At 40.9% G+C, this 10,099-nt stretch overlaps 1 pseudogene; it reads left to right on the top strand.

The window, feature by feature from the left end:
- Positions 1-2,301: 2,301 nt before the first annotated feature.
- Positions 2,302-3,237, top strand: LOC129651427 (olfactory receptor 4D1-like; annotated as a pseudogene).
- Positions 3,238-10,099: the final 6,862 nt, after the last annotated feature.

Raw genomic sequence — 10,099 nt, 5'->3', positions numbered from 1 at the left:
AGCCTTGGGAAGTAGTTTGGAGGGGGCCCTGTGCTGTTAATACAGTGGTTTCATGTTACATGTAAAACCCAGGAATTTCAGCAACCAAGCATAGAACTTGCTTTATGAGACAAGAAACAGGGTACTTAAAATCACTAAAAATACTACACATAATCCATCACCTATTTGATACATTATTTGGCAATATTCACTGAGCATATGCTGTTATCAGAGTTGCTGTTCCAATTTCTGAGGTTACTAAGACACTGAAATCATGATATAGTTGGTTTAGGGGAGAGGCTGAAAAAGGAAATAAATGATGATAAACATTATTGGGGTATGCTTTAAATGTTTAAAGAAACTTGAACAATTGGATTTTTTTCTGCAAGGGAGAAATGGTGATAGGAGTGACAGAGAGGGTAAGGTGGGCTTTTCTAAGGTTGAGATGAGACGATAGGGAAGAAAATTCCAGGAAACAAACATGGAAATAAATAAATATGTTATCATGTTTAAGACTACAATCCACTACAGAGCAAGTTGTTCATCAGAGGTGGAGATATTGATTAGAAAGGCATCTGGAAGTTATGTTTTATAGCCCTGTATGACAAGCTGAGTTGCATGTACAAGTGTAAGTATGTGTTTCTACCCTGACTTGATCCACAAAATATTGGATGTGGCTTCTAAGGGGCTCTGGTGGGCATCACTATAAGAGGTGAGAGGGGAAAGTGATTGGATCAGCATTTAGAAAGGTCTCAAGGACAGCTTTGTAGAAGGAAAAGTGAAGTGAAAGCAAATTGAAGTGAAAAATAAGAAGGGAGTGATCTCTGATCAATAATGGAATGCATGAGGTCAGGTGGGAGAGAGTTGGGGCTGAGATGAGGCAGGGAGAGAGGAGAACACTTGACCCTCACCTGTCACCTCTGCCTCTCACCCTGAGAGTTCTTCACCTTTGTTCATATTTCCTCCCTTGACCCACCATCTTTCCATCTCTCCTTCCTTCACTCATTTTATTCCCCTATTTTCCTCCCTTATAGTTTGCTTCCTTCCTTTAGAGTTTTCATCTATTTCCATTTTTTCAACATTTTTTCTCTTCTACTCTTGGATTCAATATCATTTTCTGGAATTGCTATCCTTTCAGAAGAGTTCTAGTCTTCAAGCAATATATGCATCATTTGTTTCTCCACTAATGAAGTAGTTACTCCTCTGACTCTTGTATCTACCTGTGATCTGGGGGGCCTTACCCAGTAAGGAGCCACTTACTGCTGGGGATGGGGAGAAATGAAATATCCCAGGGCGCAACTGTGTCCAGAGGCTCCCCTTCCAGGACCTGCACACACAATAGCTTTTCATGCACCCAGAGAATCTGATTCTGGGAAAGACTGAAAGTAAAAGAAGAAGGGGGCAGCAGAGGATGAGATGGTTAGATAGCACTACCGACTCAATGGACATGAATTTGAGCAAACTCCGGGAGATAGTGCAGGACAATGAAGCCTGGCATGCTGCAGTCCACAGGGTCACAAAGAGTTGGACAAAACTTAGCAACTGAACAACAAAAGCAGTTAGCATCAGGTACCTATCATGCACTATGAGCAAGGATACAAATTGTGAAATCAAGACCTATGTCTGTAACACAGTATGGTTCAATAGTGGAGGAAAATCATAGACAAATGAAATGTTTGTTAACGTTATGATGTGTTAACTGTTGCATGAAAAACTACTGGTACAAAAATGTATTGATATTAAAGACTGGAAAAAGGGAGGAGGTCTTTAGAGTAGGAGACTGTACAGAGAGGACTGATTGCCATTTATTATTCCAGATACTGTTCTATGAAATTTATGTATTATTTTATTTAATTCCCTAGACAATTCATAGGGAAAATATTTTCTTATAGATGTAGAACCTAGGACTCAGATTAAGTGACTTGCTGAAGGTCAAATCTCAAGGATGTAGAAGCTTGAAATTTTGACTGTTTCTATTGGACTCCAAGTGTCTTGCTACCGCTATGTTACACTGAATATTTGTGTTTATTTTTTTAATTTTATTTTTTTTAAACTTTAAATACACTGAATATTTGAAAGGCAGGTTGCACGTGTCTTTTGACAGCTTTAAGCTATTTCATGAATATGTATTCCAGCACCAATTAGTGACCTGTCTAGAGAAGGACTACTTAGATCAGCACCCGGTATTATGATATACACATGAGAATGTCCATCTTCTGGACTTGGACAAATCATTTTGAGCCCCTGAGCACTTGAAAGGTGAGCAGCAACTTCAGACAGAGGTCTGTCGTTTGTGTTACTTAGGTGTATGGAGAAGACACCATGGCATCAGGGAACCTCATGTGGGTGTCAGAATTTGTCCTCCTGGGGCTCTCACAGACTCAGGAGCTCCAGCTCTTCTTGTTTCTGGTGTTCCTGCTAGTCTACACCACCACTGTCATGGGAAACCTCCTCATCATGATCACAGTCACCTCTGATTCCAGGCTCCACACACGCATGTATTTCCTGCTGCGAAATCTTGCTGTCATAGACCTCTGCTATTCCACAGTCACTTCTCCAAAGATGTTAGTGGACTTCTTGCATGAGACCAAGACCATCTCCTACCAGGGCTGCATGGCCCAGATCTTCTTCTTCCACCTCTTGGGAGGTGGGACTGTCTTCTTCCTCTCAGTGATGGCCTATGACCGCTACATAGCCATCTCCCGGCCCCTCCACTACATCACCATCATGAACACTTGAGTGTGTGTGGGGCTGGTGGTGGCTGCCTGGGTAGGGGGCTTTGTCCACTCCATTGTCCAGCTGGTTCTAATGCTCCCATTGCCTTTTTGTGGCCCCAACACCCTGAATAACTTCTACTGTGACATTCCACAAGTGCTGAGACTTGCCTGCACAGACACCTCCCTCCTGGAGTTCCTTATGATCTCCAACAGTGGGATGCTGGTCCTCATCTTGTTCCTCCTCCTTCTGATCTCTTATACTGTCATCCTGGTGATGCTGCCGTCTCAGTCTGGGCAGGCAAGGAGGAAGGCAGCTTCCACCTGCATCACTCACATCATCGTTGTGTCTATGATCTTCATTCCCTGTATCTATATCTACGCCCGGCCCTTCACCTCTTTCCCCATGGACAAGGCTGTGTCCATCAGCTACACTGTCTTGACCCCCATGCTCAATCCCATCATCTACACCCTGAGGAACCAGGAGATGCAGGCAGCCATGAAGAGATTAGGCAAGCGCCTAGTGATTTCCAGCAGGAAGTGAAATTAAAATAGGTTGACTTTAAATGACAGATCTTCCCTCTGAACTTTTGTTTTTCCATGTGAGAAATGATGAAAAATATTTATTGAGTGTGGCAGTTGAGATTAAGCTAGTATTTCTACAGAACTTCTCCTGTGTCAGGTGTTGTGTTTAAGCACTTTTACACTTTTGTCTCATTCTCAGAAGACTGACAGTGGATATATTATTATTATATTAAACAGGTTGCAAGTGAAAAAACTCAGAGAGAACTGACTTGCTCAACGAAGAAGAGCAAGTGAGGGGCAGAGCCTGGTCAATAGACGGTTCCTCTGACTCCAAGTTTCGAGGCAGGAGATCTGGATGGAATTTGAAATTCAGGGTCTGATATAATCACAAGGGAAAACTTGGAGAATTCATCTGTGGATGAATATCTGTGAAGAATGGCCTACACTTTCATCTGAATTCTAGAGCAATCACATTTTTTTTTCTGTTCCCTGCCTCTATGCCTCATTTTCCATGGTGGTATTTTGGAAGTAGTCTTATTTTTAATATTTTTTCATAAACAATGAGTTTTTATTATATAACTTTTTTCATTTTTAATATTGTCTAAATATTTCCCATAAGAGTATTTTCCTTTGATTTGTTCCTTTTCTACCAAATGCTCCTTGGATAATCAGAACTATTTTGCTTTCTGCACACAATCTTTACATCACTTGCATGATATGGCTAAGAAGAGGATGCTGTAGTATGGTTGGGGAACCAAAGCCAGAGAGGGCAGGGCCACGTCTATTAGTGATCCTGATTTAGGTATGGGTTCAGTCCAAAGCTGCCAACCTCATGGGGTTTTGCCTTTCTCTTTGACTTCCTACCCTGGAATGAGGGCTTTCTTGGGGTTGAGGATTGAGCTGTATTCATCTTTAAATCCTCTTAGAACCTAGACATTATCCTATTCAGATAAGCATTTCTGCTTTTTCTTGCACCCTGTTCTTTCCCTTTCAAGTTCAAATCTTTTCATTTGTCGCTGTATAACCAGTATTTATATACCCCATCTCTTTCATGGCAGCTTCGAGTTCATCCTTTCTTCACTTATACTTCCCTGCCCCATTTCACACATTTCTCCCCATTCACAGTGGGTGAGATGACAGGAGAGAAAATGAACTCTGTCATGTTTGATCTGGGAGGTCCCACAGAACAGTGTTTTCCCATTCATGGTAAAGTCCTTTAAATATTTGACAATACTTTTCTCATCTTCTAATTTGTCTCTTCTCCAGACGCAGCATCTACATTCATTCAATTGTTCCCATTGTGACAGGTTTCCTGATTCCAACATACTGACCATCTCCTCTATATTTACTGTCATATGACCACATGCCTTATAAAGTGTGATACTAAACATATGACACACATCTCTATGGGAGCATGTGAGCTCTTTTGGACACTATGATAGTCCTCTTTGAAATATATACCCATAAGGATGCTGTTGATTGCAAATCACAGCATCCAAATCACAATGGCTTAAAGAATGAGATTATCTCACTTATAAAGATTAGAAGTGAAGAAGTGAAGTCACTCACGACTCTTTGCGACCCCATGGACTGTAGCCTACCAGGCTTCTCCGTCCATGGGATTTTCCAGGCAAGAACACTGGAGTGGGTTGCCATTTCCTTCTCCAGGGGATCTTCCTGACGCAGGGATCGAACCCAGTCTCCCGCAATGCAAACAGATGCTTTACCCTCTGAGCCACCAGGGAAGCAGAGAATAGGCAATTCTAGAGTTGGTTAATTCTTCAGTTCTAACATTTTAGGGGCCTGGGTTGGCTGCTCTATAATTCCCTGTATTTCCCATCATGATGGCAATGTGGCTATTAAAACTACAATTATCATACCTTTATATCCAAATAGTTCAGCAAGAAGGAAGAAGGGCATTCATGTACTTTTTCTAAAAAACCTGGGGTGAATGTTTTTTCTAGTTCCATTCCTGCATTCCAGCAGAATTCCCTTATGACTTGTTTTGGCCAGAAACTTGGGTCATATGGTCACCCCAATATACAGGGAAGGATGGGAAGTGAATGGCTGGTTATTTCATCCAGAAAGAAGGGGATTGAAAATGACAATCAACAGTGTCTGCCACATGGCAGAAGCCCCTGGTAGCAGGATGGTAGACATGAGAGTCAGAAATCTTGACCAGGAACAAAGTTTGTCATGGACAGGGTCATAAAATCAAATGCCTAAAGGAAATTATAAGTAACATTAAGACATTAAGTGGGCCCAGTGAACCTAAGGTGAAGTAGATAGTACACATGCAGGCCAGTGGGCTCTTTCCCATCCTTATGCAGAGCTCCAATATCTAAGTCTTTACACAACAATCAGAAGGATTTTATCTAGAGATACTAAATAGCTCCAGAGAAACAGTCCAGGCCATCTTTCCAAATTGACCATCTTCCCAAATTGACCATATTCCCAAACTGGCATTCAGGGATCTTCTGACAAAACAACTGATCTGATCATCCCAAACAGAAGCCTCAATGAATACAGCTCTTTCCATGAGAACTTATACCTTTAAGACATCTCTGATAGAAGTTCTGCTGTGTTTATGATGTGAATTTGACTCAACTCAAAATTTATTGATCCTAAATGAATAATGAACTATCAGGTCAAATGCTACTCTTCAGTTATTTTATTAATATGATTAGTGAAAGCAACTCTCTTAAAAGTTGTTGATGAAGGCTGTAAGTCATTCCAGTGATGGTAGATTAATTATGATCCAGAAAAAATATTATGGTCCAGAGATTACATCCCTTCTTCTCAGCCTCATTAATTTCTTGATCTTGCCATCCCACTTGTATTTATAATCGAACTCATGGATGATTTAAGTGTAAGAGAAAGACCTTAATAAACTTGCTGATGAGGTTTACTTCATATATGACCCATTAAAAGTGGTGTATCAATCAGGGTTCTGCTAGAGGAACAGAACCAGTACAGAAATGGAGCAGGACCCTAGTCCTTGCCCTCCATGTCCTTTGCCTGTCTTTTGTTAGTGGAAAAACTTTAGCCAAAGAATAATAAGTTTAATCAGGGAAGTGAGAAAATACAGAAACAAAGGAAAACAGTCCAAAAAGAATAATTATATATTAGTCATTAAACATAGTCAAGGACCTATAAATAATTTTCTGAGCCATATCCTGTGAGCTATCTTGTAGATACTAAAATCTCTACCATGTGGAAGAAGTTATGACCAGACTGAAGCCATGACATAACCTGCCACAATTCCAAGAATTGGCCTCAAGAAAATGGAAACAGAGAGATTCTGGAACTGAAGATTAATTGTACCTAAAATAATCAAAATGACACTTTTCAGAACACCATATGACCAATTGGAAGATGACTGTCAGAGTTGACTTGCTGTTTCTCTTTGCAGGTCCCTCTTTCATCTATAAAAGCTCTTGTCGAGGGGGGAGGCAGTTGGCCTTTGAGTAGAAGTGCTCCTTCCCTTCCCTACCCCCACCAGTTGCCAATATCCAAAGTAAAGCAAACTTGCCTTTCCACCAATCTTGCCTCTTCATTGACTTTTCAGTAATGAGCAGCCAGACACCACTTTCAGTTACAGTATGATATGGAAATGTTGGGAAGGAAGAAAATTTTTCCTTTACCCTTACAGGTCCTCCTGCTGGAACTATAAATAAAATTGACACGAGACAGTTTAACGGGAAAAAGTCAAGCAAGATTTGAGACCATGTACACATGGGAGCTGCTGCTGCTGCTAAGTTACTTCAGTCGTGTCTGACTCTGTGCGACCCCATAGACGGCAGCCCACCAGGGTCGCCTGTCCCTGGGATTCTCCAGGCAAGAACACCGGAGTGTGTTGCCATTTCCTTCTCCAGTGCATGAAAGTGAAAATTGAAAGTGAAGTCGCTCAGTCGTGTCCGACTTTTAGCAACCCCATGGACTGCAGCCCACAAGGCTCCATGAGATTTTCCAGGCAAGAGTACTGGAGTGGGGTGCTAGTGCCTTCTCCGAGAGACCCAGGCAAACTGAGTAACCCATAAAATTGGCTGAATCCTCCACCTTAAACACCATCTTTAGCTACAGACAAAAGAGGGTGTTGGAGAAAGGGGTGTAGGACTTGAAAAGGGAGAAAGACAATTCACATAGAGATGGAAAAGAAAGTGTTTGAAAAGTAAATATTTGTTGGGCCATGTAGAGACATTGGAACACAGAGTGGACACTGATCCCTAGGCCCTGTTTCCCCTTCCCCACCCCCACTCACACCTAAGCCACATTCTTTGCAGGTGTCTCTGATGAGAGCTTTATTATGTGAACAGGTCCTCCATCTAAATTCTTTAGGCAGCTGAAGGAAAAGCTCAAGGTTTCTCCCTGAGTCTTTTGAGCCTTGATTGTTTTTAGCTCAAAATAATCCACATGCCATGGAGACAGAGAGAGAGAGAATATGAGAAATTTCTTGCAGGAATGCCTTACCTGATTGTGAGACTGGCAAGGTAAGTATGAAACATGTAGGCTGGCCAACAGGAAGGACAGACTGGAGCTCTTAGGTATGAAGCTTCAGTCCAGAATTTCATCTTCTTCAAGGAAACCTGTGTCCTGCTCTTAAGACCCTTTAACTTATTGAATCGGGCGTGTCTAGATTAGCTAGGATGGTCTCCTTTACATAAAACCAACTGATTCTAATAAATAAATAAAACCAACAGATTATGCAATAGAATCAATCATATCTATAAAATACCTTCCCAGCAGCACTTAGACTATGTTTGCATAACTGAGACCTATAGACTAGTCAAGCTGACACATAAAACGGACCATCACAAGGGGAGAAATCTTAATCATCAGTGATGCTGGGCTCCCTAATGAGGAGGTAAATGAAGCACCTTCTAAATGCATCCTGCATCCATTAAGCAGTTTGAAGTTAAGTCTGACAAATACATAGTTTCTTAGATGTGTTATACACAGGAAAATCATTTTCTCAGTTCATTGTCCATGACTGGGTCTTTAGTATAATGACTCCATTCCAGCCATTCTGGGGTTTGGAAGTCATTATTTTGGTGGCTGGATGCAGTAAATAGATGAAGTTTGGTGAACATTTTATAGACTTACATGTGCCCAAACGGGAGAAAATATAAACTGGAACATATCAGATTTCACTTATTGAAATATAAATAAAAATCTGAATCAAAATCATCCACATGATAATCAGTGAGGTGCACACATTCTGTCCCCTTCCCCAGAATCAACCAGGGCTGCTTTTCTAAGTGACTCAATTTTATTTTATTAGTTTTTTCTTAGTGGCTCTATTTCAAAGTGGACTAGAGCTCTAAATAAGATTTTTTTTTTTAAATCTACACCTCTTGTATGTAGAAGAGTTTCACATAATACTCTCACCTGCCAAAGGCAGATACTCTATTTTGCCAGGAATAAACATTTGCAGTGAAATAATTCAGACCAACCTGTAAGTCCTATGCAGATCAGAGGGCTCTGTCTAAGAAATGAGTTTTTTTTAACAGCACTTCAGTTTTAAAACTTTAGTTTTCAATTAATTCCAGGGTTGGCCAATTCCTCATAATGAGCATTATATTTGTTTCTTATATCAATCCTTGTATTAGAGTCAGTAAGAATTCACAAGTAAAGAATGCTGGCATTTTATAGATGACGTAGTAGACTTGGGTACTGGTGGTAAGTCAATACTGGGACTTTGGTGGACAAAATAAAGGGCAACGTTTACAGAAAAGTAAGTTTCTATTGTATTGATAGTACACATTTGCCCATCTATGGCTACCCATAAATAAAAATTAATTAGGCTTCAAAGTAGAAGAAAAGGAAGAAGGGAAGAAGGAGGAGAAGAAGGTGAAGAAGAAGGAAAGAAATCAAATCAGTTTTCTGGAAGATTTCAGGAGAGAGAGAACAGTCCCTGTGCTGAGAAGCAAGTCTGTGGTTCTCAAAGTGTGATCTTGGAAACAGGGACATCAGCATCATCTGAGGACTTGTTACAAATGCAAAATCTTGGCCTTTTCATTGACCAATAGAATGAGAAAAGCTGGAGCTGGGGCACAGTCATTTGTTTTCCAACAAGCTCTGCAAGTCATTGCCTCAACAGTGAGAATCATTGGGTAAGAAATGGGTTCTTCTAAAAGTCCCAGAGTCTGTTTCTTTTGAAGAGACTTGTCCTTCTAGATCTTGGCCTGAGAATCCTACATTCTACAAATCTATAAAATTGTATTGTCCTTGTCATTTTGGTCCCAAGGAATAAGCCTTAATGAATATGTGTTTTTGAGACATTTAACAACTTTTTAACTACTCCCATTGCTCCCTTTCCCCCAGTGGTAATCAGCCCAATTCTGCTTCCAGAACTGAGTCCAGTAGTTTCTCCCCAAAGACATTCCCTCTTCCCCAAGGGTCACACCCATTGTCGTATAGGTGACATATGGGCAGTGACTGGGAAGCTAAATCTGCAGAAAAAAGATCTCCAAGAAGATGGAAGACCTGAAGGCTGTCTCCCAGTCTAGGCTGAAGAGACCAGGGTTTTCTCACCTGTAGATAGAGCAGCTGTAAGAAGTTTCCAGACGCACTTGCTGGAGAGTGCAGAGAAAGAGCAAGACATTTAGACTTGATAGTAAGGCTGAAGTGTGAGGAAAGCTTCAGAAAGTAATGCAGGGGAAATGAGGTATCAAAAACAGATTCCTCAAGTCGCATGTACAAAACCAGTCTTTCAACAACCAAGTGAAAACTTGGTCATGTGATTTAGAGGGTGGATGCTGAGAGCAAATGATAATACACCACACAATTCTTTACATGGTCACACTGAACAAGATCATATAAAGCAAATAATAATGGAATACACCACAAAATTCTTCACATGGTCATACTGAACAAGATCA

Source organism: Bubalus kerabau, chromosome 4 (assembly GCF_029407905.1).
Source record: "Bubalus kerabau isolate K-KA32 ecotype Philippines breed swamp buffalo chromosome 4, PCC_UOA_SB_1v2, whole genome shotgun sequence".
Classification (NCBI taxonomy): Eukaryota; Metazoa; Chordata; class Mammalia; order Artiodactyla; family Bovidae; genus Bubalus; species Bubalus kerabau.
The sequence above is the reverse complement of the archived record's forward strand: the minus strand, read 5'-3'. Positions and strand labels throughout refer to the sequence as shown.